Here is a 26,686-nt window from a genome sequence, read left to right on the forward strand (position 1 = left end):
GTGACCAAAAGGAAATAAGACGTTTTCTACGAAGATCGTCCATGCTCTGGACTTAGCTCAGGCTTCAGGACTTCTGTTTTTATTTTCTGAGGCAAGCCCAGAAGACTAGACTTTTTGTTTGTTTTGTTTTATTTCAAAAGTGGCAAAAGGCAGTGGAGGTAACTTTCCCAAAGTCACCTATGCCCAGAAAGTTAGTGTGTTAGTGTGTGTGATTTTCTTTTTCATTTTTTTCTTTTTTTGAGAAAGAGCAAGAGCATGAGAGAGAGAGAGAGAGAGAATCGGTGCTCCAGGGCCTCCAGCCACTGCAGTCTTGTGCACACGTGCCACCTTGCGTCCCCTTCTGCGTCTGACTTATGTGGGATCTGGGGAGTCTAACAATGGTCCTTCAGCCTCACAGGCAAGTGTCTTAACCACAAAGCCATCTCTCCAGCTCAGGCTTCAGGAGTTTTGACCCATGGGCTGTGGGTTTAGAAAAGCAGCTAAGCCCTGCTGCGTCTGAGGCATGTTAGCAACAGGGCCCCGCATCAGTGTGACAGTTGCTAATGAGGGGGAAAGAGAGGCCCTGCTGCATGCCCGTGGGGGCTGAGCGCGGAGCAGGGACTGCTGAGCAGCTTGGGGACCAGGCAGGCCCGTGTTGCTACCCAGCAGTGACCATGAAAGGCCTTGAATTTTCTTTCTGACTGTCCCCGTCACAACCATCCCGGCCTCCTAAGGCCTGACTAGGACCCTGCCACACTTCCCAAGGACACTGACAGACACTTCTCCCTGGGGCGAGCGGAGGAACCTTGGGTCGTGGGTCAGGGTGCAGAGTGTGTGGGGACCTCAGGCAGGAGCTTCAGGCAGCACAAGGGACTCCCCCGTGGGACAGCTGCCGCCAGCCTGGCTGCCCCTGGGAAACAGAAGGCCTGTCTAAGTGACTCTGAGATGCTGTCGAGTGCTGCTCGCTGCCAAAGGAGGCTGCTCCATACAGTGGAGCCGCGCTCCCCCGGGAAGGGAGACTCCGTTAATGTGTTCTCAAGTGCTGTTCCAGCTGGCGGCGGCCATTGCTCCTCTGTGGGCTGGAAGGCCCCCAGCACCCACTCAGGCATGGGCCGACTCCCTGGCATCCACTTGGCTGGCCCTCAGCTGTTTGGCCAACACCAGAGCCCGCTGGATACCTTGGGCTTTGCCTCTGTGGGTCTTGGCACTGGTTTTCTTCCTTCTGCATTGGAGCTTGGGGGACACTCAGTGATGTTTAGTTCGAACTGTGGGGACCCTGAGCAAAGCTTATTTAACCATAGCTTCAGTTTCCTTTCCTGTACAATTGGTGATCGTGGGACCCTCCTTGGGGTTAGAGTATGTCCATAGTGCTTGGCATATAGTAGGTGTTTACTTTGGATTAACTGCTCTGGTCAGTCTCTGTTGAGACCCCTGCATTTCCTATGTTCGCTGTTTGCCCAGCCCAGCTCTCCAAGGGGCCCTGACAGGAAGGCATCATTCCGTGTTGTGAGGGACTATGGTTTGCACCTAACTCCAGTGCCTCCTGACTGGGTGCTCTGTTTCCCCAGCTTGGATGAGATCCCCGACTTCTCAGGAGGGGAGCTCCAAGGCTCCCTGGCTTTCTTCAATCCTGGGCAAGGGGCTGTGTTGGAGATGGCATGGATCCTTCAGAATCTGCCTCCCCCAGAATTCCCTGCTGTGGCTTAGCTGCGCCTGCCCCACAACTGTCCCCGTAGGAGAGCTCCTGGCCAGCCCAGCTCTCCACAGGGGCAGTGGGCAAGGCATGTTTGGCTGGCAGTCTCCAAAACCTGTCTTCCCTCTGCTCCAGTGGCTCTCCATGGGGAAATCGCCCCTTCCTCCCAAGGGATGCTTGTTGGTGTCTGGAGACACTTTTGGCTATCGCAATGAAGGGTGGCATTGGCCTCTAGTGGGTAAAAAGCCTCAGATGCTACTGAGCAGGAGACTGCCCAGGATAGCTGTACAATTATCCAGTCCAGAATGTCAATGGTGCCACGTGGAGAAGCCTGGGTCTTTCTTGGCAGGGTAGCGAAACGACTTTGGGGACTCCGGGGGTTGGAGGAGTTGAATTACCTGGATAGATCAGTCCAAGTGCCACAGCCTCCATGATGCCCAGAACCTACCGTCATGTCTCTCTTACTGATGTACTGTACAACAATCCGTTAACCTCTTGGAGTCCTACTTAGTGGTGTATTTTTTATATATTGGGGGTTGTCTCTACCAACGAGGCTCTATCAAAGGGCAGCTGTCTTCTGTAGACTGTTATCTTAGGGGACCCTGGGCAGTTACACTGATTCACCAAAGCCCCTGGCTGCTTGTGGAGAGAGAGGGAAGTAGTGCTTACCTTATTTTGGGTTGGCTGCTAAGCTGGATCCAGGCCATGAGTGGAGCTTGGGTGGGTGGTCACCAAATAATTGTCCTTTCTGTCTGCATCATAGGTTTTTACTTGGATCTGTGTGTGGCCGTGTTGGGGAAGCAGACTTGAGGGCAGATGCTGGGGAAATGTAGTGTGCTCGTGTTAGGGCTGTAAATTTCCCGTAGTCCCAAAGAGCTGTGGAGACCACGGAACACATGCTGGTCTCTGGTAATTGAAGTGGCTTGAAACAAAGCGGGGCTTTATTGGGTTGAAACAAATCATCTCTCTAGCCAGTCGGTTTTAAAACAAATGCAAAGCTTACACCATACCTCTGATGAATCTATGTCAGACCACGCCAGCCCCAGAGGCCTTGAATGAAGAAAGTGAGTGACTTCGCCATTCCTGGCTGGCCCCTGTGTCTTCTGCAGGTCGTGGTCTCAGAGTAGATCTCAGGGCTGGGGAAGTGGACGTGCACACCACCAGATCTCTAAGTCCCTTGCTTTGTTGGTCCTACTCCCCGGGTTCTGCGAAACTTAAGGTGTGAACCCCAAGAGCCCTGCTCTTCTAATATTAAAACTACTCTTCATTATTATATTTTTTGGGGGGGCTTCTCTGTGATCTTCTAGCCCTGGAATTGCTGATCTTAGATGCTTTTGAAACTCTTTTTTTTTTTTATTTATTTATTTGAGAGCGACAGACACAGAGAGAAAGACAGATAGAGGGAGAGAGAGAGAATGGGCGCACCAGGGCTTCCAGCCTCTGCAAACGAACTCCAGACGCGTGCGCCCCCTTGTGCATCTGGCTAACGTGGGACCTGGGGAACCGAGCCTTGAACTGGGGTCCTTAGGCTTCACAAGCAAGCGCTTAACCGCTAAGCCATCTCTCCAGCCCAGCTTTTGAAACTCTTAATGGGAGAGGAGGCTGGGGAGATGGCTTGTTGGGTAAGAGCCATTGCTGTGCAAACATGAGGACCTGAGCTCAATTCCTAGCACCCACATAAAAACAAACAAACAAATAAACAAAGAGCTGAATGGAAGCACGCATGCTTGTAAAGCCAGCCCTGAGGGCGTTGCAGAGGGGACAGCGGCCAGGGCTCTCTGGTCAGCCAGTCTGACTGAAAAATAGTGAAGTCCAGGTTCAGTGACAGACTGTCTCAAGGAAATGAGGTAGAAGAGGATAGAGAAGGGCACCAGTGGTTTCCTCTGGTCTCTGCATGCATGTGCACAGGCGTGCCCATCTACACATGTGCACGCACACACGCACAGAGAGAGAGAGAGAGAGACCAAATGGCTGGTTTAGTTACAGGAAACCAGAGGACACTGGTTTCCATGCCTTCTCTTGGCTTCAAGGAAGTGGGGAGTGAGTATGCGTGGAGAGCTGTGGTCCGGTTCTTTCCTCTGGCCCGCAGGGAGAGGTGAAGCTCAGTGGTGAGGGTGTGATGTCAAGAGCAGCTGGTTCAAAGCCAGCCTCTTCCTTCTGCGTCCCTCTACCACTGGCTTCTCTCCTCCTGTCTTGTCAGTCTCTGATCAGGAGGACTGACTTCCATCTATTGGAGGGAATCTTTTTTTTTTTTTTAAACCTCTTTGCAAAATGCCAGTTTTCCCTTAGAGACTGTTCTGGGGTTAATGGGAAGACTGTGAAGAAATGCACTTTTGCCCTCAAACCTTAATTTCTCCTGTTAGAGTTTGAATTAACAGAAGAAAATCTCCCTCTCTCTCTCTCTCTCTCTCTCTCTCTCTCTCTCTCTGTGTGTGTGTGTGTGTGTTAGAGAGAGAGAGAGAGAGAGAGAGAGATAGGAAGGGGCACGCATGTCGTGGTATGTGGAGGTCAGAGGGCAAGTTCAGCTGTCAGTCCCCACCTTCCACCTTGCCTGGGGGTGGGTCTCTCATTCGTGGCTACATGGAGCTAATGCTACAGCATCGGGTTTTATGTGGGTTCTGGGGATCAGAGCACGGGTACCCATGCTGCCTTAGGGAAGTGCTTTATCCACTGAGCCTCGCCTTCAAACAAGAAAATCTTGTCGTGGAGCCTGACGTGGCATCCCCTGGGGCTGCAGACAAACGAGATCCGCGTGCCCACACTGTGGATGGACATCCTAGGGCTCGCTGTCTCTTCGAGGGTTTCAAGTGGACAGGACAGTCTCAAGGTGATAATGGCACTGGGTTGGGATTATTATCATGCTTTTCTTTGTTAACCTTAAGACAGTTTTTAAAATTTATTATTTATTTGTTTATTCCAGAGAGGGGGGGAGAGAGAAAGAGTCATAGAGAGAGAGAGAGAGAGGAAAGAGAGAGTAAGTATACCAGTGCCTTTGGCTACTGCTAATGAACTCCAGATGCATGCGCCACCTGTGCGTCTGGCTTACATGGGTCCTGGGGAATCGAACTTGGGTCCTTTGGCTTTGCAGTCAAGTACCTTTTTTAAAATTTTTTTGGGGAGTTTATTTTTATTTATTTATTTGAGAGTATCAGACAGAGAAAGAGGAAGAGAGAGAGAGAGAATGGGCGTGCCAGGGCTTCCAACCACTGCAGATGAATTCCAAATGCGTGTGCCCCCTTGTGCATCTGGCTAACGTGGGTCCTGGGGAATTGAGCCTCGAACTGGGGTCCTTAGGCTTCCCAGGCAAGTGCTTAACCGCTAAGCCATCTCTCCAGCCCCCTTAAGACAATTTTTAATGGACATATTGTACCTTTTTATAGGATACGGTGTGATAATTTGACACATGTATATAATATGTAGTGATCGAGTTTTATCTGTTTTGAAGACATCATTTTAGTAAGACACTCAATCCCTGAGCTTCATCACCAGCAAGAAGTCATTTTTGTCATCTGGCTATAGGGACAACTGGTACCATCCCGGGACTATGGAGTATTAGAAGTACTTTGGCCAAGCGTAAGCCGACACCCTCGCCTGGACTTGATGGGGTCGGCTCCGCATTTGAGATCCATTAGCGTGAGCTGAGGTTGCTGTGCATCCGGGGTCCGCAGCTTCTGCGGCATGCGGGGTGACTCCCTGTGCCCTCAGCAGGCTGCGCAGGGCCCTGCCTTTCTGCAGCGGCTCCTCTGAAAGTGGTCTCAGAAGTGGAGCTTGTAGAAGCAGGCACTGGGTCATTCGCTCATGCCCCACGCTGGCATCTTGCTCTCTGCTTAGCTTTGCCGCCCACGGGGAGTCGGAGAGTGGAGATGGAGCAGAGATGAGAGGCCGCGTCTTGGGCTTGGAGACCAGTGATCTCTTCTGAGAGAGAGCCCATCTCATTGTCACCCAGGTGCAAGGTTCTGTGTCCCGAGACTCTTCCTCAAACCACCCTCCCCGTGTGCCTTTCAGAGACTGAGGAGAAAAGGCTAAATGCCCCGAGGGCAGCCTGAGGGGGCAAGGTGGACAAGGGCGCTGGACAATGGAGCAAAGCCATAGAGGGCTGCCTGGCCCCTCGGCTGGTGCGGTGCCAGCTCTCTTTCTCAGCCCTAGGCGCTTTCTCTAGTGAGTCATCGGCACACAGCGATATAGACTCTTATTCTTCTTTACCAAGAAATAATTTCCTTCCCATCTGCCACCTTGTGACCCAGGGCCTTCGTTCCTCGTGCTGAGAATATAGTGGCCAGCTGTACCTCCTCTCGGTTTATGTTCCGTTCTGGGGCCGAGGGACTGTCCTTTGACAGATGCACAGAAAAGAAGAGATTGATACAGCCAGAGCCATAGAAAAGCAGGAAGGCAGGGCGGGGGAGCACCGGAACCTCATACTGTGCTCCATTACCCACAGGGGGCTTTGTAAGTTATCACCTCAGTAAGTCATCACGGCTCCTGCAGCCTTTTCCTTGTCACCCTGTTGGAGTGAAAGCAGCCGTGTAACTTGTGTCATTGTGAAGTCCGGGGAAACAAGCTGGGGCTGCAGCAGCCTCAAGTGATCAGGAGTGAGTGACCACACACAGCCTGACCCGGGGCTGGACAGCTGTCCCCTTCAGGGCCCACCCACCTAGGGGCATTCATAGCCAGGCCTCTGCTGCCTTCAACACTGGTCTCCTAGACCTTGTCCCCTGCTCCCTAGGAGCCCCTGGTCCCTCCCGGGTGGCCTAGCAAGTGTTAATCATCATAAGCTGTGGTGGGATGGGTCCCGTAGTTATCCATCTCTATGGGGCTCTGGGAGACAGGCATGGTTTCACAGCACAGGAAACTGAGCCTCAGAGATGTAAAGCAACGAGCCTGTGGTTACACAGCTAGAAAGTGGCAAAGCCAGTGGAGCGAGAGTGGGCCCCTAGGCTTTTTAAAAACAGATTTAATTTACTTATTTGAGACAGAGAAAGAGGGAGAGGGGGAGAGAGAGACAGAGAGAGGGAAAGAGAGAGACAGAATGGGCTCACCAGGGCCTCCAGCCATTGCAAATGAACTCCAGACGCATGTGCATCTGGCTAACGTGGGACCTGGAGAATCGAGCCGGGGTCCTTAGGCTTCACAGGCATGCGTTTTAACCACTAAGCCATCTCTCCAGCCCAGACCCTGGACTTATGCTGCCCATGATGGCAAGATGCCCAGGCTGTGAACTGCGAGGACCAACATAAGTGAGAAAGGGCCTAGAGGAGTCGTGGAAAGCACAGGGTGGCGTGTAAGGAGACAGCCTATCACTCAAACTTGCCTTGGAAGATTCTCTCTTCTCTGAGGTTCTTGGCTTCCCAGACCCTTAGTTTTCATCAAGCCCTTTTCATTCTCTCCTTTGATCTTTACAAAATTCTCACAAGTCACCTTCTTGGCAGATTAGGAAACTGAGGCTGGGGAGGAGTCTAAGCAAACAGTGGTGTCATCTGGCATCGTGATTTTTTTTTTTAATACCACCTCCTTCCCCCCATGCTGGGTTCTGTAAATCCCTGACTAAATCCCAGGCTCAGCTGTCTGGTGGGCTGGGCTCTGAGCTGTGCCTGGGGACACGTAGCTATGACTTCTTTTCCTGTTCCCTCCTTGGCCAAGGCCCCTGGCTCTCCAGGTTCCCTCCACAGCATTAGGACCTCTCCTCTCATTTCCCCAGGCCATGGTCCATCCAACTTCGAATCTGCTACAGTCAAAGTTTGAATGCTTTGAAGCCGAGAAGCTGTCTGCTTTCTTGTTTGTCTCCAGCCTGTATCCCGCAGGCCTGGCCAGCAGTGCACTTAGCTTCTGTGCTTCCCAGCAAGCCTCATTACCGTGCAGGAGCCTACGGGAGGAGGCCTGGAGTAGGAGCAGGGGCCACTGCAGGCCAGGGACCCTCATACTCCGGCACCTGGCTAACTGTCTTGAGCCATGATGTCACCCACTTGCCCTGGCTGTTCCCTAATTTAACCACAATTGTGTCCAGCTGGGTCACAGATGGGACGGGAAGTGGGGACTGTCTTGTTGCTGAGCCAGCGTCCTGGGCAGCCTTCAGAGGCCCAGCTGTTTTCTTCCAGACTGCTCGTCTCCAAGGCTATCTTTCCATGCCACCCCCATCCTCCGCAGTCAGTGTGGCTCACGGTTCTGCTCCTGCAGCACCCGTGGCTCTGTCCTCACCCCCACTCCAGACCTTGAAATGCCCTGCCCAGGCTGAGGTGCTGGGAGCCTCGGGCTCGTCCCTCAGACTGCAGTCCCCTGCCTCAGAGCTGGTTGCACCCTTCTCCAGCCTTGAAGAGGCAGAGAATACCTGGGCATGCCCTCACCAGGAGCCAAGCAGGCCTGTGGTGCGGAGCTGGCACGTGCCTTTTACAATTCTATATCTAAAGGGAGATTATAGGATCCAAAATAAAATCCAAAGAGACTTTAAAACATTTTCTTTTATTTATTTGAGAGAGAGAGAGAGAGAGAGAGAGGCAGATAGAGAAAGGGCATGCCAGGGCCTTCAGCCACTGCAGACGAGCTCTAGCCACATGTGCCACTGCGCATACATCTGGCTTATGTGGGTCCTGGGTTCTTTGGCTTTGCAGACAAGCACCATAACCCCTAAACTATCTCTCCAGCCTGAGACTCTCTTTTTTAAATAATAAAACCCAGAAAAGCGGGGCATGGTCATGCACATCTATAATCTCAGCACTCAGAAAGCAGAGGTATGGGGATTAGAAATTCAATACCAGCCTTGGCTACATGAGACTCTGTCTCAATAAATAAATACATAAATAAATAAATCACATGCTGTGTAACACCAGTGCAGCTTCCTTGTGGCCTTCCTGATTGCATAGGGTCCACTATGAGTCCTTTGAGACCTGCCTGGCCAGCGCTGGAGGCGAAGCGGCCTGCCTGCTCTACTCACCCAGTGATGTACTAGGGCTGACTCGGGAGAGCCAGGAATTTAGTGAGCGGACCATTAAAAGCAACCATTATTTAAAAACCAATTATACAAACTTAACCATTAGATATATTAAAAACAAGGGCAAGGGCTGGAGATGTAGCTCAATACACTTGCCTCAAATGCCCCAGGTGTTCAGTTCAGTCCCCAGCACCACAAAACATGCACGCGCACACACACGTACAGCAAATGCTCAAAACTCATCTCTTCTTAGTTATTTTGCTACTTTTTACAATTTATGTGCATAAACTGTGTATGTTGCACACACTGGCCCTGGGTTCAGTGACGTCATCTTGGTCGCTTGGGCAGGGCTATTGTGAGAATGTTTGCAAATTAGATCAGAATTTGATTATTTTTTAATTTTGATAGTTGTCTAGACTTAGAAATGTGCTGGAGCAAATGTTAGCAGTGAAGATTAAATTTAAAAATGTCATTGGGGTTGGGAAGATGGCTCAGTGGATAAAGTGCTGGTCAGTCCAGCATGAGGACCCAAGTTCAGTTCTCTCCTGACCCATGTCAGAAGCCAAGAGCCATGGCGAACTGCCGTCTCCCACTATGCTGAAGGCAAGATGAGAAGCAGAGCGGAAATTTCCGGAAGCTCTCACAGCAGGCAACGATAGCAGAGCAGGATCCAGAGACAGAAAGGCCGCCTCCAGTGATGTGGAAAGGCAGGGGCTGGCCTGACAGCTGTCCTCTGGCCTCTCTAGCTGTGGTGGAGCATACATGTACCTGCACTTGCACACACAAATGTGCACATACATGCACGGGCATACACACATAGTTAGTGTGAATTGTCTGCGGCACACAAAATTGAAATGAGACTCTTTTAAAAAATATATCTTATTTATTTGTGAGGAGAAAAGGAGAGAGAGACTAAGGATGGTCACAACAGAGCCTCTTTCTACTGCAAACAAACTTCAGACGCAAGCGCCACTTTGTGCACCTGGTTTTACGTAGGTACCGGGTCACTGAGCCCAGGCTGGCAGGCCTTGCAAGCAAGTGCCATTAATCCCTGAGCCATCTTCCTAGCCTCCCCCCCCAAAAAAAGATTCTTTTAGTATTTAGAAACTACCGTGCAATTCTTCAAAGAAGTTGCTGGTATCATTGACAAACAAGTAAAATTTTGGCATGTTTTGGCTATTTCATTTTTTTTATTTTTAATTTTTATTTATTTATTTGCAAGCAGAGAGAGATAGAGAGACAGACAGGGAGAGAATGGGGCACGTCAGGGACTGCAGTCACTGCAAACAAACTCCAGACGCATGCACCCCTTATCATCTGGCTTACATGGGTCCTGGGGAATTGAACCTGGGTCCTTTGGCTTTGCAGGCAAATGCCTTAACCATTATGGCTATTTCATTTTTATTTCACATGTAAGTGAAATTTCTCCAGCGTCATGTTGGAGCTACATTTGGGCCTGGTTGTTGAGCAGTCGTCAGGATATAGCTTGCTGCATGGTCCGTGCGTCTGCCCACGTTCCCACCGTTGCTTCTACTGGTTTCCTTAGGCTGCCGTGCCTCATTCACTGACCTTTTAAATAAAATAATTTTTTTTCTTTATTTATTTAAGAGAGAGAGATAAATAGGTAGGGGAGAGAGAGAGAGGGAGCGAATGGGTACATCAGGAACTCCAGCCACTGCAAATGAATACCAGATGGGTGTGCCCCCTTGTGCAGCTGGCTTACGTGGGTCCTGGGGAATCGAGTCTGGGTCCTTTGGCTCTGTAGGCAAGTGCCTTAACGACTAAGCCATTTCTCCAGCCCTCGTTCACTGACCTTTAACCAGAAAATAAGAATCAACTGTGCACTCTGTGCCAGGTGCCAGCGACACAGCGTGGACAAAATACAAATCCTGTTCTGGGGTCTGGAGAACGAATAGGAGAACTTGGAAGAGTTCATCTGCAAGCTGTCCGTTCTCCTCTTAGATGACTCCTCCATTTCAGTCTTTGTTGTGGCCACCTCACACTGACAGGGGACAAGTCTCAGCTCAGGGTCTGAGCAGAGTGGTATGTGAATCACCAGGAAGTGAAACCAAGATGGCTGTTGGGAGTGTTTTGTGGGAAGGCACCCACAAGGGACATTGAAATCATGGTGGTTGTTAGTTGGGGAAGTGGGGTGCACGCTGTCCAGCTCATACTTTGCCATGTGTGGTGTTGAGGAGATCTGAGAACAAGACTAAAGAGCTAAAAATATTTAATATAAGAAATATCAGGAGAGCTGGCTTGCCTACTGGCCTATTTGATCAGCAAACACAAGTACCTACGAGGAGCCAGGTGCTGCAAGCTCAGTGAACTAGAACACCTCATGATTGGCACTCTTCCAACTCCAGGTCTTTTCAGACCTGTGGAGCAGTTTGTAAGCCAGATTGCTGGCCAGGGAGCACAGTGGTTGGTCAGAATGCTCCGGAAGCCTTCCCAGGCTCTGAGAACATCGGGTCCTATTCTTCCTGTCTCTGGTCCCCTCCATATGTGTGTCAGTTTGTGTGGGCATGTGTCATGGATGTTTGCCTGTCACAGGGTGTCAAGGACTCTCTTATTCAAGGAGACCCTGGGGGTGGGGGGACTTGTGGCATAAGTGAATAAAGGGAGGAGGGAGAGAGGCCTCAGAGGTGTCCAGGACGAGAAGCACCAGGAAGGGGGACCATAAACTCCTTTGCATTTGTAAAGGCTCTACTCAAACTTAACCTCCACTGACAAGATTCCCCGCCCCATCTCTGGACAGATAGGGTTTATGCACATGACTTCACATGTTCTTGGGTCAGAGACTCCTTTGTGATCTGACTGAAAACTATAAACCCCTTCCCTCAAAGTAACATGCGTGCGCGCACACGCACACACACATGCCTAGTTGTACATTAAGTTTCTAGGCTCCTGGGAGCCCACCCACCAACTCTGCATCAAGAAGTCTGCTTTAGGCTGGGAGGTGGCTCAGTAGTAAAGAGCTCGCATCACAAGCATGAGGACCTGACTGCCAGAGTTCCATTCTGCAGGACTCACGTAACAGCTGCACATGGCCAAGCATGTCTGTAGCCCAGGGCCTGTGGGGAGCAGAGACTGGAGAATTGCTGGGGCTCATGAAAAGTGCAGCTCCACTTTTAGAGACTGTCTTACAGGTGAGCCATAGAGGAAGGACACCTGACATTCTCCTCTGACCTCCACACATACACACATGTGCACATACATGTGCATATACACGTACACAAAAAGCCTGTTTTTATATTTTAGAGAGAGATAGAGACACAGAGAAACAATTGGCGTGCCAGGGCCTCAGCCACTGTAATCGAACTTCAGGTGCTTGCGCCACCTAGTGGGCATGTGAGACCTTGCGCTTGCCTCACTTTTGTGCATCTGGCTAACGTGGGATCTGGAGAGTCAAACATGGGTCCTTAGGCCTCGCAGGCAAAAGCCTTAACCACTAAGCCATCTGTCCAGCTCAAGAAGCCTACTTTCATGGACGTGATCTCCGGCAGTCACACACACCCTGAATCTTCTGGTGTCCCGATGTCTAGTTCCGTTGGGGGCAGATTGACCATGCTTTCTGGGCAATGGTGGGTGAATCACATGCATGAACAGAAGGTATGTAAACAGTGTCCTGCTGTGCCATGCATGGCCCACAGCACCAACGTCATGGGGAAGGGCCAGCAGGAACAGAGGATGAGATCGAGCATGACAGCCCTCCTCTGTCTGGCCCCAAGTGTGCTTCCACCCACAAGACACGCCCACCATAAGATTAGTTGTGAAGTGAAAACTTAGAACGCGTTGTCTGACACATTGATAATGAGGTAGATTATTTGTAATGGGGCTTATGAGAAAAATCAGGGGCTGTGTGGTTTTATTCCTGCAGCTAACTGGGTTGTTCATAGAGCTTAAGCTCCAGAAGGTGGTAATTGGAAGCTACACTCCCTATCAAGAGCAAGTTAGTTCTCCGCTTCTGGGTGGAGGGGTCCTCATGTCTGCCGTCTGCCTTCTGCCTCGTCCGTGGTCGTCTGTTTTGGGCGATGGCCCTAGTAGAAAAACTTACCGACTAAACCATAGCTCCAGTCCCTTAATAGCACCTCTTGACAGGGCCCATCTCCTCCCTCTCCCCAAAGATGACAGATGTTTTTTTTTTTTTCCCAACTTTGGAAGCTTAGTATTTTTTCCCCCTCTATTTTAATCTGTGTATTCCACATTAGAGCACTTGACAAGGTTGAATTGTTGAAAACTGTGGGGTGGAGGGACGTACAGCTCTAAAATTCACTTGGAAAATGTTGTCAACCACATAGATTTTGCAAAACATTCCCTCCCGGGAGAGCTCTCCTTTTCCATGTCTCCTCACACTGAACAGTCTTGGTAGGCAGAGGAACCATTGGCAGGTAATTTGTCTAACCAACATTCAATTATGAATTAGAGCCCTTGCTGGCATCTTTACAGCTTGGCAGCTAGTGGTGGTCAGAGTTCAAGTTCAGTGCACGGTGCCTCTGAACCATTCTTGGACACACAGCAATGATGCAAGATTTCTTGGCTCTGGCTCTGGACGAGAGTGTAGGATGCTCTGAACTGTGTTAGCTGACGATGGATGTGCCTTACAGATGTGGCTAGAATTGTAAAACATTGTTCCATTAAAGGAGGAGATGATGGCCCTGGAGAAGTGCTGCGGCTCAGGGTCCTCCTGTGTGGAGATCTTCCTCTCACGGTCAGGTGTGCTGGTTGCCAGGTGCCAGCCGCCACTACGACAGTTATCCATCTCTGCTAGACATGCGTCCAGTCTATGGATTGCTCGGCTGTGAGCAAACCTCCCAAAGCAAGGCCGGTGGCTGTAATTACCACCTGTGAGGATGCACTGAATACAGTGGTGGCCCTGTTAGAGTTATGGGCACCAGCCCTGGCAAGTGGTTAATTCCAGATCTCTCTGTTTCCACAGAGGAGCATGGCCTGTGTGGAGACAGCAGGCGAGTTGCTGAGAAAGGCAGCGGTGGCTCATCTCTCCACCATCCCCATTTGGGTTGCAATCTTATTGTATGTACAGTCATCCTTAATTATAAAAGCTTTTACTATGGAATAGATTATCAATGTTACTTGGTTTTTGCAATGACGCCTACATTCTTGTGTGTCCAAAACTCCATGTTTCTGTTGTTAGACGCTGAAGAAGGGAGCTTCCCCCCTCTCTTAGTCATTTTGCATAAAAAGTGCTCTGGAAAGGGCTAGAGGTCTGACTCAGTGTTAAGAGTGTGTGCCTAGCATGAGTGAGGCCTTGGGTTTGATCTCCAATGTTGAAAAAAAAAAAATCGGGAAAGCCTGGGCCGTAGGGTGCAACATGGACCCAGGCAAGAAGCCTGAAAAAGACTTCACTTGAATCAAGAGAAGTTCTTCCTGAGACAGCGATCTCTGGGAGCAAGACAAAAACTGTTTCCATACAGCTAAGCCCTGCTCTTCTCCCTCTGGGTGACATGCTGGCCTCTTAGGAACCGATCTCTGCCACGGGCTCCATTCTGCACACCCTCACCGACTGCAGAGGTTGTGACTCCAGGTTTTTGATGACTTCCAGCCGAAGAAATGATCACTGGTAGAGAAAAATAGAGCATTCTTTAGCTCTTTCAGGTTGAGTCTGCACCTCTGTGAAGTCGGGTTATCTCTTCATCCTGCTGATTTTGAAAATGCTCCGTTAATGGAAGAAATGGTGGCCGAGTTATCTATCACCAGAAGTACTTAAAATCGTTCTCTTTAAAGGTCACACTGGTGGGATTTTTCAGATAACACTTGGCATTGTTGGGTGGGGTTTTTTTTTTTTTTTAAGTGGAGATCAGCTGCTCTGACTGTGGGGAGAGGTCATCTGTGAGTGTCAGATCTCCAGCTATGGCTGTGAACCTCCTCCCCCAAAGTGGTGATCACTTAAAGATAATTACATTTCGCGTTGTTCAGCTAAACTCTTGAGATGGACTGATTGGCAGGTTGAAATTTCATTTCCCAGGCTTGCTAATTATCATAGTCTACTTGAAAAAAAGAGACACCCCCCCCCATCAAATAGCTATTTAGTGATGCTTTGCATCTTAAGATTTTCTTAGATTCATAGGGAAAAAAGAACGGGTTATTTCCCCTGACCTCAAGAGGATTTAAACTTCTAATGGTTTAAATAGCCATCGCTAATCACTCAGGGAGCATTTTTGTATCTAAATCCTTTAGCATTCTGCTTCTCTTCCATGCAACCCTTTCTTGCACTTGGCAGCTTCCCATCCAGAAGGGGGGCGATTGAACCCCAGCTAATTGAGGCTCACCTGTCTTGCTCATCCTAAGTGGGAACAGCTATGCCTGGAGTCAAGCCTGAATAGGGACAGTCACTCCCAGGTTCCCAGAACTCTCAGGTTCCCAAGTGGAACACCAAATCCACTGTGGAAATGAGAGGATTTTTTTCCCCCTCCTGCTCAGAGAAGGAAAGATACATAGAGAAGCTTGGTAGGTCTGCAGGTAGAGAAGAGAACCCTTCTTAGAACAGGCTCCCCAACCCATCCCATCCACTACCCAGAAACCCCGCCTCCACTTCACCCCGCCACTGCGGCCCAGGAGACAGGCTTAAGCAACGGTGCTTTCAGTCACTGTGCTCAGAACTGAGAAAACAAGATGGTTTCCTTTCCTTTATACAGAATATACGGCTGTCAGGGACAGAAATCTCACCCAGGCCTTTCTTTTGTAGGAAGTGTCAGAAAGAGCCTGTCTCAGAGATATATGAAAGAGCCCCAGTGAGCCACCATCCCCCACAGCGGTACCTCCAAAGCAAGTACGAGGGGAAGAGGAATTCTGTGAAGCCTTTGTCATATCACCTGTCACGGCTGTCCCCTCATTTGTCTCCCGTCTGTGGAAGGGTCTGTTTGGCCCATGCGGCGGGAGCTGCCATCTCTTGTGGCAGGTTTATGGGGCCTCAGCAGGAAGCCCCAGATCTTGAGGCAGCTTAGGCAGGAGAAAATCCTGGTCCCCTCGGAGCCGGCTCTGCGGAGCGGATGCGATGCGGCTATCAGGGAGCGGGATACGAGGGAGGCGGGCGGAGAGAAGGAGAAACCGAGCCGCCGGAACTCGGGCAAGTGAGCTTTGATTGTGATCACTGGAACAGTTCAAACGATCCGAGTCTCCTCTCCCTCCTGGCCTGTCCCACTAGTCCATAGCAAGGAGGCCTTTTAGTTTTCATAGTTAATTGCTCTTTGGTGTCTGTTCCAGAGGTTTGAAATCAAACTGCCTGATTTCTTTGTGCCTGCTCCCATGTGATTAGGTTGTCTTTTATAAGGCTACAGAACACAGCGCTTCCGCTTGGTCCTGTCAAAGGAAATATCTGAAGTGTCCCGGCAAATTCAGTCCTGCAGGAGTGAGACGGCACCGCCAGTCCTTATTAGGAATCCAGCAGAACCGCCACATGCCATCTATCACACAGACCAAGGAAAAATGAAAGGAGACCTGCCCCGAACTGCTGATGAGCGCAGACTCCAGGAGTGCTTACGGGGTTGGCAGCCAACTGGCCTTGGGTGAATGAATCCCGGATCGGAGTCATCTTGCATGGCATTTGTTAGACCGAGCCTGCTGTTGACTGCTCTGAACTCTCCCCTGGTGTGAACAGATAACCTTCCTGGTGGTTTTGGCAAACCTTCATCACCAATAGCAGACAGTACACACTTTGGGACCCATCCCAGTGGAACAGAGAGAAGGCCCGTGCATTTCTTGTGCTATGCAGGGAAGCAGGCAACTTATTTCTTCAGGATTCATCAGGGGTTCATCTCAGCTATCATCCTAGAGGTCTACCTTGCCTGTCCACCCACCCACTCAGCAGCCTCCACCCCCCTCACCTCACTTTGCCTGCATGGTGTTGAGTCTTGTCTGACACTTCCTGCTTGTTGCTGTCTGTCCACCCTCACTGGGACATGCGTGTCACAAGGCAGGGACTTAACTCTGTTTCCTGATGTATGCAGAGTGTATAGGACAGGACTTGTGTGAGTGGGTGTCGGTGGGAGAAGAGAGTAATAGGGCCACGAAGAAGCAAAGGCTGCAGTCAGACAGACCTGGGTTTGAATCCAAACCCTCTGCAGTTCTTGGCTGTGTGCCTTGAGTTTCTGAACCTCTTTGGCCCTGTCCCCTTGTCTGTAAGATGGGCTCGGAGCACCCTGGAGGACTGTGACCTGTGCGATCACATTTGGCACAGGGGAGGATGCTCAGAGGTGCTGCGAGAATCCTGCCTAATCCTCCATCCTTGATGGACGTAATCTTACTGAACAAGAAACAGGGCCCTTGCTTCTTGTCCTGCAACCTCTGAGATTTTTCGAACCTCTTTCTTGTTTTTTAAAAAAATATTTTTTGGGCTGGAGAGATGGCTGAGTGGTTAAGCGATTGCCTGTGAAGCCTAAGAACCCAGGTTCGAGGCTCGATTCCCCAGGACCCACGTTAGCCAGATGTACAAGGGGGCGCATGCATCTGGTGTTTGTTTGCATTGGCTGGAGGTCCTGGCGCACCCATTTTCTGTGTCTGCCTCTTTCTCTCTATGTCTGTCATTCTCAAATAAATAAATAAAAGTAAACAAAAAATTTTTTAAATTTTTTTTTATTTTTGAGGCAGGCAGGGTGGTGCATGCCTTTAATCCCAGTGCTCGGGAGGCAGAGGTAGAAGGATCACCTTGAGTTCAAGGCTACCCTGAGACTACATAGTGAATTCCAGGTCAGCCTGAGCTGGAGTAAGACCCTACCTCAAAAATATATATATATATTATGAGAGAGAGGAAGAGAGAAAGAGAATGAACAGGTGCACCAGGGCTTCTAGCTGCTGCGGATGAACTCCAGATGCATGCACCACCTTGTGCATCTGGCTTACTTGGGCCCTGGAGATCTGAACCTGGGTCCTTTGGCTTTTCAGGCAAATGCCTTAACCGCTAAGCCCTCTCTCCAGTCCCACGCCTTCTTCTTGAGTCCATGAATCCTGCCTCTATCTCTTGCTTCGAGGAGAAGCACCAGGAAATTCAGACAGTTCTAGATCTTTCTACATGGATTCCATACCCAAAGCTGGCGTCTTGAGAGATGGCATGACAACAGTAACTACCAATAAGCAAGACTCCTGACCTCCTGGGGCTGCCTTTGCTCCCACCTGTGGCTCAGGGCTTCCTGGAAAGCTGTGGCCACAGACAGGTCACAGAGCTCCCAGACTTCCGACTCCAAGCCGAAGTCCCCGGAAACCTGCTGTTCCTGCTCCAGCCAGGGACTGTCCACCACCGCCCTGGCATCTTCCTAGCCCTCCTTTCAGCTGGACTCAGATTTGTTATTTTATTTTTACTTATTTATTTGACAGAGAAACAGGGAGAGAGAGAGAACGGGCACGCCAGGGCCTCCAGCTACTGCAAACGAACTCCAGATGCATATGCCCCCTTGTGCATCTGGCTAACGTGGGTCCTAGGGAATCAAACCTGGGTCCTTTGGCTTTACAGGCAAACACCTTAACCACTAAGCCATCCCTCCAGCCCTGGATTCTCATTTCTTACAGTTTAGATCAAAGATTCGTCTCTTTCATGTTTCCGGGCTCCGATGGGGACAGTACTCCATCTATACCTTCCAGCAGATGAACCTTCCGGGAGCAGGAATACGGATGTCTCTGCTTTCAGAGGGTGGACATGAGCTGGGTGTGGTGGCACATGCCTTTAATCCCAGCACTCGGGAGGCAGAGGTAGGAGGATCACCATGAGTTCGAGGCCACCCTGAGACTTCATAGTGAAATCCAGGTCAGCCTGGACTAGAGTGAGACCCTACCTCAAAAAACCAAAAAAAGAAAAAAAAAAAAAAAGAGGGCAGACATGGGCAATGGGTGGCAGCCGGTCCTTGTTGATTCTTGTGTGTGACACGCAGGCGTCACAGAGGTGCTGGCTGGGTTTTGTTGGTTCTCTCGTTAGGCAGAGAAGCAGGTGACAGAGCTGAAAGGACTCAGCCAGACCCGAGCTTCGCACTGGCTCTGCCACCTGCCAGCCGCACAGCCCCGAACGGTGGGGGGTAAGGAGCCTCTTCATCTTACCTCTGCGGGTGGCTGGCTCGGGAGTGGTTTGCTCTCATGGCGAAGAGCACAGGTTTTCCAGCTGCTACCCCCCCCCTCCACGCCATGTACCATGGCCTGGCCCTGCTAATTTCTGTTTCAGCTCCTAAAATAGGTGGACATAGCAAACTAGCTGGCAAGATTGGAGTGGGATTAAATGCTTGCCAAGGGCCTAGCCAAGCAAATGGGCACACTCTTAAGTGCTAGGGACATCCCTTGCTGGATGACTGAAACAGTGATAAGCCATCATCAGGAGAGGCAGAGGTGACCGGGTGACACAGTGTTCACAGCCTTCAGAGACCCGACATGGAAGGAATTGCTGTCCCTGGAGGACTCAGGTGCTACCTTTGTGGGCTGAGAGGGTAGAGCCTCTGAGTGACACACTCCCTGTGTACAAAGTGCCATGGTGCAGGGTAAATGTGAGGAGATTGGTGGCTTGGTTTGTTCATCCAGTTGTTTATTGGCAGGTGCAAAGGTCCTGAGGTAGTATATTAGTTTCCTAATGGTGCAATGACAAATCAGACAAATTCTGTGACTTAAACACAAACTTGTTCTGGAAATCGTAAGTCTGAAATAGTGCTTACTGGACTAAAAAAATCAAGGTGTTGGGCTGGAGAGATGGATGGCTTAGTGGTTAAGATGCATGACTGTGAAGCCTAAGGACCCTGGTTTGATTCTCTAGGTCTCACATAAGCCAGATGTACATGGTGCATGCATCTGGGGTTCATTTGCAGTGGTTAGGGGCCCTGGCATGCCCATTCTCACTCTTTCTCCCTTTCTCTGTCTCTAATAAATAAATAAATAAAAACAAAATCTAAAAAAAAAAAAACACACACACCGTTGGCCAGGCTACATTCCTTTTCTGGAATTTCTGTGGGAGTCAATCAGTCAAGGCTCTGGAAAGAAATATAAGTGTAGGGTAAAGAAATGTAAATGAGGGCTGGAGAGATGGTTTAGCGGTTAAGCTCTTGCCTGTGAAGCCTAAGGACCCCAGTTCGAGGCTTGATTCCCCAGGACCCACATTAGCCAGATGCACAAGGGGGCGCACACATCTGGAGTTCGTTTGCAGTGGCTGGAGGCCCTGGCGTGCCCATTCTCTCTCTCTCTCTCTCTCTCTCTGCCTCTTTCTCTCTCTGACACTCTCAAATAAATAAATAAAATTTAAAATAAAATTTAAAAAAAAATGTAAATGAGGGCTGGAGAGATGGCTCAGTGGTTAAGGTGCTTGCCTGCAAAATCCGACTGGAGTTTGATGCTCCAGTATGCACGTAAAGCCAGATGTACAAAGTGGTACATGCATCTGGAGTCTGTTAGCAGTGGTTGTAAGTCCTGGTCTGGTCCACCCGTTCTCTCTGTCCCTCTTCTATCTCTGCTTGCAAAAAAAATATTAACACAAAAAGCAAATGATCTGAGTGCAGTGGCATAGGCTCATGGAGTATGCCTGTAGTGTCAGCTACTTAGGAGGCTGAGGACTGCTTGAGCCCAGGACTCGGAGGCAGCCTGAGCAATGTAGTGAGACCCTATCTCAAAATAAATATAACAAAATTAAAAATGCAAAGTAAGGGAGCTAAGAGAATGGATAAGTGGTGGATGCAAGGGAGACTGGCTCACACAGGAAGGCTGACAGTTCCCTTGACAGACCATCTCATAAACTGAAGAACCAGAGAAGCCAGTCATGGGGCGCAGTGTGGGGCGAAGGCTTGAGATCCTGGGGGGTCACTCCAGGGCGAGTTTGTTCAAAGGCCAGAGAACCGGGAACTCTGATGTCCAAGAGCCAGAGAGGCATCTGCGCAGTTCCTGGAGAGAGCACATCTGTCTTGCTCCCTTTGCCCAAATGGGCATCTGGACCCATCTGATTTATGCCACACAGAGTAGGGCTGGGATTCCATACTCAGCCATCAACCACGTGTTACCAACCATCTGAGCCTCCCTAGGTCCGTTAGCCTTCGTGGGAGGCAGCCCTTCTCTTCTGCCCCCTTCCTCCATGTTCGGCCACATCCACGACCCCGTCCGAGACCGTGCAGTCACGTCGGCTCACCCAGATAATCAGGCTCATCTCCCAGGCTCAGGGTCAGCTGATCAGCCACCTTAATCCACCCGACATCTTGATGCCTCCTTGCCGTGGAGCCTTGCACACTCACAGGTGCCACTGTCCTCCTGTCACAGGTGGGAGAGTCTCACGCATGTTGGGAACCAATGCAGAGGCTCCGTGACTGAAGTGGGGTGAGTGGAGGCGGGGCAGGTAAGAGACGCACGTGTCTCGGGCTCAGTGCCCTGGGCGGCTTGTGACGGGAAATGGCCACCGGTGGACGGGAGGGTGGGGAGCAGGCAAGTCAGAGCCATCGTCCCAGACTTGTCACATGTGGGCTATGGAGAAAAGGAGACTGTGGAGGACCTGGAGGTTCTGGCCTGAGCCACCCACAGGAAGGGAAGCGCTGGTTGCGCAGCCTAGTAGGTGGTGGCACCTGCCGAAACCTTCCAGGAATTTGCTAAGTGCCTGGTAGGGTGACCAAGGACAGTACCACTGGCGGCCACTCCAGTAACCACTCTGTTCTGAGAGAGACAGCTGAACTCTGTAGCCACGGGAGCTTTCTTTGACACTTGGGCTGATGCCTTGGTTTCCCCGCGTGACAGGGGAAGCGGTGACGTACTCACTTTACAAGATCAGTGTGAAGGTTGAATGAGCTAATCACATGAGTAAAGCCTGGCGAGTGAGTCATGGAGACACCGGGGAAGTGACAGTAATATTTTGAAACCTGAGAAAATTGAGGCACCGAGGGGTTAGGTTTCCAGCCTAAGGACACACAGCTGGGTACAGCTGGGATCCTTGCCTGCCGCAGGACCTCCCAGAGATGTGGGGAGGACTAAGCGTGCTGTGCCCACAGGATGATGTGAGTGCTACATGGCTGCCTGTAGAAGTTCTGCTTTGTTTCCTGTAAGATGGGGTGCTCCCCCCCCCAAGTCACAGATGACCAGAAGGTTCAAAGGAAGAACACGGAACTCTCTGGAAACGGACCAGTCTGCCCACTCCTGGGTGGGTTATATGCCACATTTCTGCACAGTGTACTGATTACCCATGTCTGTGAACCAAGGTCACCCATGGAACTGTCTCTGTCCCCCGCCTGGCACCTCGTCTGGGCCAGAGCCGGGTTTGCTCCTGAGTCTTGCCCTCTATGGGTCACGACCTGTAGGCAGCAGCAGCGTGGGCGCCCTCGGGGGAAGGTATTCTGGGAGCTACTGCTGTGTGGGGTCTTGGCAAGGCCTACTGGGCACTTAAAGCCCTGGCAGTAGGGGCTTCTGTCTGGGGTCTGTCTCTTCCTTCGGTCCTCTTCCGTGAGCAGCGCAGGGGCTCACCGTACCCACATATGTTCATAGCCAGCCTGCGTGCCGGCTGTTGTGCTAGGGCCTCATGGAGCCTGTGCTAGGATGGGGAAATGGGTTCTCATTATTGATTGAACCTTTAACAAGTCTCCATAACGGGGTACTCAACCTGATGCAGGGGATTGGGAAGACGCCTTCTAAGAAGAAGCGACAAGCCAGGGATGGTGGCCCGAGCCTGTAATCCCAGCTCCGGCTCAAGGGCACCCTCAGCCACAGGAGTTTGAGGCCAGCCTGGACTACATGAAGTTCTGTTTCAAAACAAAATAAGACCAAAAAAAAAAAAAAAAAAGAGTGGCAACTAACCTGGGAGCTGACTGATCAGTACAACTCACTAGGCAAAGATGAGGGGGAGACGGTCCCTGAAGAATGCAGATTGTATGCAAAGGCCCTGAGGTGGTGGTGGTGGGGGTGACATGTTCTCTGGGGGCACTGAGAGAGCTAGGATGGAGATGGATAGGAGAAACTGCCTGGCGCCATGAGTGGTGGGACTCTTTGGGCCTTGATCTGCCTCTGTAAGGAGTTTGCTCTTCCTTTCTGATGGAAGCAAGCCAGAGCCAGTGTTCGAGTGTGCGGTGGGGCAGAACGGAGCTGGGAATGCGTTTGCGTTTGGGATAATCGCTGCAGGTGGTGTGGAGAATGGTGTTGGAGGCGGCTGCCCAGAGAGTTGTGCTCTGGGTTGAGATGCTGCTCGATGCTGCTCTGCTCATGGTGGAGGGGCGAGGAGCGGGCTGAGACAGAGTGGGTAAATGAGCAGGGGACGTGCTGTCTCTTGACCTCGTGATGTGGGCTAGCAACTGTGCTTAACGCCTCACCGGGTTGTGTCATTTCCACTCCGGGTTGTCGTGAGGATGGAGTGATCCTGTTCCCTTTCAGAGGAGGAAGCCGAGGCTCAGAGAGGTTAAGTCACTCAGGAAAAGCTACACAACCAGCAGAGGCAGAGCTTGAGAGCAGCCCACGGGCTCTCGCTTCCACACTGACTTGAATTCTGCAGGACTGGTAGGCCACAGCTCCAATGGGCCCAGCCGCTGGTCCCAGAACACACTTCAGTGGCAGGGAGCTCGGTCCACCGGATCCCACACTCAGCCGTGGTGCCTTAGGATAGCCCAGGCAGGGTTAGGCAGTATCCCAGTGGGCAGGAGTGGAGCTGCCTGTAATGTGAGGTGACTTCCTGTCCTTGTTAGTGGGTGGACTTTAGCAAACCTGAGCGCGGGAGGCTGGGGCTGCATCTCTGCCCTCTTACCACCCCATGACCACCAAAGCCCACTGTGTGCAGCGTCTGCATAGCGTACCGGAAGTCGTGGGCATTCACGGGGTCTCAATGAGCCTGTCATGTTGCATGGCGGGGGCCAAGAAATCCAGCATAAGCCAGGCAAGGTGGGCTCACCCCTGCGGTCCCAGCACTCAGGAGCTGCAGCAAGAAGGCTGCTGAGAGAGTTCCAGGCCAGCATGGGCTACAGAGGGACGCTCTCCAACAGAGAAGGAAGGAGGCTGGACGTAGCTCCGCGGGTAGATAGAGTGCTTCCTTAGCAAGCATGAAGCCTAGAGTTCAATTTCGAACCGAATGGGGTTTGGTTGTACACACCTATAATCCCAGCACTCAGGAGGTAGTAGTAGTGGAGGGTCAGAAGTTTAAGGTCATCCTCAGCTACGTATCGAGTTTGAGACTAGCCTAGGCTACAGGGGACCCTGTCTCAAAAAAAAAAAAAAAAAAAAGCCAGGCATGGTGATGCACACCTTTAATCCCAGCACTCTGGAGGCAGAGGTAGGAGGACCTCCATGAGTTTGAGGCCACCCTGAGGCTACATAGTGAATTTCAGGTCAACCTGAGCTAGAGTGAGACCCTACATTGAAAAGAGAGAGAGAGAGAGAGAGAGAGAGAGAGAGAGAGAGAGGGAGGGAGGGAGGGAGGGAGGGAGGGAGGGAGGGAGGGGGAGAGAAGGCAACCTCAGCTACAGAGTGAGTCCAAGGTCAGATCAGCTTGGGTTAGAGTGAGACCCTGCCCCCCAAAAGTCAAGGACAAGCAGAACTTGGTGGCATACACCCTTAATCCCAGTATTTAGGAGATTGGGGTAGGAGAATCCATGGGGAGTTCTAGGTAAGCCTGGGCCAAAGTGAGACCCTACTTCAACAAAATAAAAAAAATTAAAAAAAGAAAAGAAAAGAAAGAAACCCAGCATGGAGAGCTTGCAGACATCAAGCCAGCAGCTGGTTTGGGGCTGTGGGGGAAGGGAACAGCACCCTCCCCAATGTCTGTAATCGGTGCACAGATCCCAGAATCACAGGAGACCAATTCCTGTCCTGCCTAACCTTGCAAATGAGGCCAGGTGTCCCTGCTGGGTGATGCTGCAGGGCACTGGTCTTTAGTGACAGGACATCCTCCTTGGAAGATTGGGAGGGAGGACGCTCTGGGTCACTGCTGATCTCTACAGGATCCTCTCCCCCCCCCCCCCACTGGCTAGGGCTCACCCTCTTCCTCTCAAAGTCACCCATCGAACGTTCTGACACCAGCACCCCATTCTTTTCCTCACCGAGGCTGTCTGCACAGCCTCCCCTCCTCAAAGCCGCCTTTCCTCTGCTGGTCCCGTTGTCCTGTGCTCCTTTGCAGATGGGCACCCATGCCTGGTGAGGCTGTGCCACCCAGCTGCCTTCTGTAGGAGAGAGCTGTCTAACACGGTGGTACTGTGTCTCCACGCAGTCAGTAGTGTTCGTTCTGAGGTCTTGTCATAGCATGTTCTGGTGGACAGGCGCATCCTCTGTTGGAGAAGTAACTGCAGAGGTGTCTTAGGATTCGGCTCTGCTGGCTCTGTCCTCACCTGCCACCTTCCTTCTCCACCTGCGTGGACTCCGGGAAAGGGGAGGGTTTGGGGGTCTGTGGCCAGGTGCTCTCTGAGTGCTAGAAGGGACTCAGACGCCCTGGAGCTACCTTCTGTCTAGTATGCCCATGTGTGTGCACATGCACACACACGTGCCCGCACACACACATGCACACACAAAACCACACATACACTATTGGCCTGTTGAGAAGTTCTGGAACTCTCTGCAGGCAGAATTACAAATTGTCTTGGAATTTAGTTTTCCTTTCTTGTGACACTTAAACAGTCGAGTTCTCCGGTCTGGCCTGACTGTCTCTTGCTATATAGCTCAGGCTGCCCCACTTCCTGCTCGCTTCCTGGTCCCCATTCTTGGAGACATGACCATCCCAGTCCTATTCATTCTTGCTGTGAGTGTGTGTGCGTGGTGGGGGGGGGGGCTTGTGCAGGCCACGGCACCTGTATGGAGGTCAGAGGACAACCTTGGGGTGCTGGTCCTCACCTTCCATCTTGTGTGAGACAAGGTCCGTCTTGTTGTTTGCTACTACTTGCACCAGACTAGCAGGCCTGCACGCTTCAGGAATCTTCTGTCTCTGCCCTGACGCGTTGGGATGACCGCTGTGTGTGCTGCTGCTTGCAACCTCACGTGAGTTCTAGGAGTCCGAAGCGCGGTCAGCGCGCCTGTTGAACAAGCACGTGTCACCGCTGAGCCATCGCCTCAGTGCGTGCTTGCAGTGCACGTGTGAGCGCCGGCGTCCATGCGCCACAGCCCGGAGTGGAGGTCAGAGCACAGGCTCGCGTGTCAGTCCCACCTTCTGCCTTCTGGCTGGATGCAGGGTCTCTTGCTCGCTGCTGTGTGCACCAGGCTGGCTGGCCCGCGAGCTTCCCGTGGACGCTTCTGCTCCCACCTCCATCTCTCCATAGGCGTGCTGGGTTTACACGTGTTGGCTACCGTGTCGGTGTTACAGGGGCTCTGGGGGTTGGAACTCAGGTACTCCTGTACCTTATCCACTGAGCATCTCCCCAGCCTCGGCCCGCCCCAGTGCTGTTCGCCTGTGTGCTTGGGCCAGGGCGGGTCACTTCTCTCCAGGTCTCACCTAGTTCTTTTTTTTTATTTGTTTATTTTTATTTATTCATATGAAAGCAACAGATAGAGAGAGAAAGAGACAGAGAAAGAGAGAGAGAGAGAGAATGGGTGCACCAGGGCCTCCAGCCACTGCAAATGAACTCCAGATGCGTGCGCCACCTTGTGCATCTGGCTTATGTGGGTCCTGGGTTATTGAGCCTCAAACCAGTGTCCTTAGGCTTCACAGGCAAGCGCTTAACCGCTAAGCCATCTCTCCAGCCCCTCACCTAGTTTTTATAAAATGTGCCTGTGAAAGCCAGGCATGGTGGCACACGCCTTTAATCCCAGCACTTGGGAGGCAGAGGTAGGAGGATTGCCATGAGTTTGAGGCCACCCTGAGACTACATAGTGAATTCCAGGTCAGCCTGGGCTAGCATGAGACCCTACCTTGAAAACAACAACAAAATGTTTATAAAAAAAATGAAAATCAGCTGGGTGTGGTGGTATATACCTTTAATCCCAGCAGTCAGAAGGCAGAGGTAGGAGGAGCCTCATTAGTTCAAGGTCACCCTGAGACTACAGAGTGAATTCCAGGTCAGCCTGGCCTAGGGTGAGACCCTACCTTGAAAAACCAAACAAAAAAATTACTCATTTATGTGTGCATGTTCGTGTGTGTGTGTGTGTGTGTGTGTGTGTGCACGCGCACATGCCACAGCCTGTGTGTGGGGGTCAGATCTGACCCTTGCCAGTGTCCGCGTCATTTAGGCAGGGTT

General features: G+C 51.2%; 1 protein-coding gene across 1 annotated transcript in view; it reads left to right on the plus strand.

Annotated features, from left to right (window-relative positions):
- Man1c1 (mannosidase alpha class 1C member 1) overlaps positions 1–26,686 on the plus strand; it is a 170,623-nt gene that overhangs the window by 31,431 nt on the left and 112,506 nt on the right. The window lies entirely within an intron of this gene.

Source organism: Jaculus jaculus, chromosome 5 (genome assembly GCF_020740685.1).
Source record: "Jaculus jaculus isolate mJacJac1 chromosome 5, mJacJac1.mat.Y.cur, whole genome shotgun sequence".
Lineage (NCBI taxonomy): Eukaryota > Metazoa > Chordata > Mammalia > Rodentia > Dipodidae > Jaculus > Jaculus jaculus.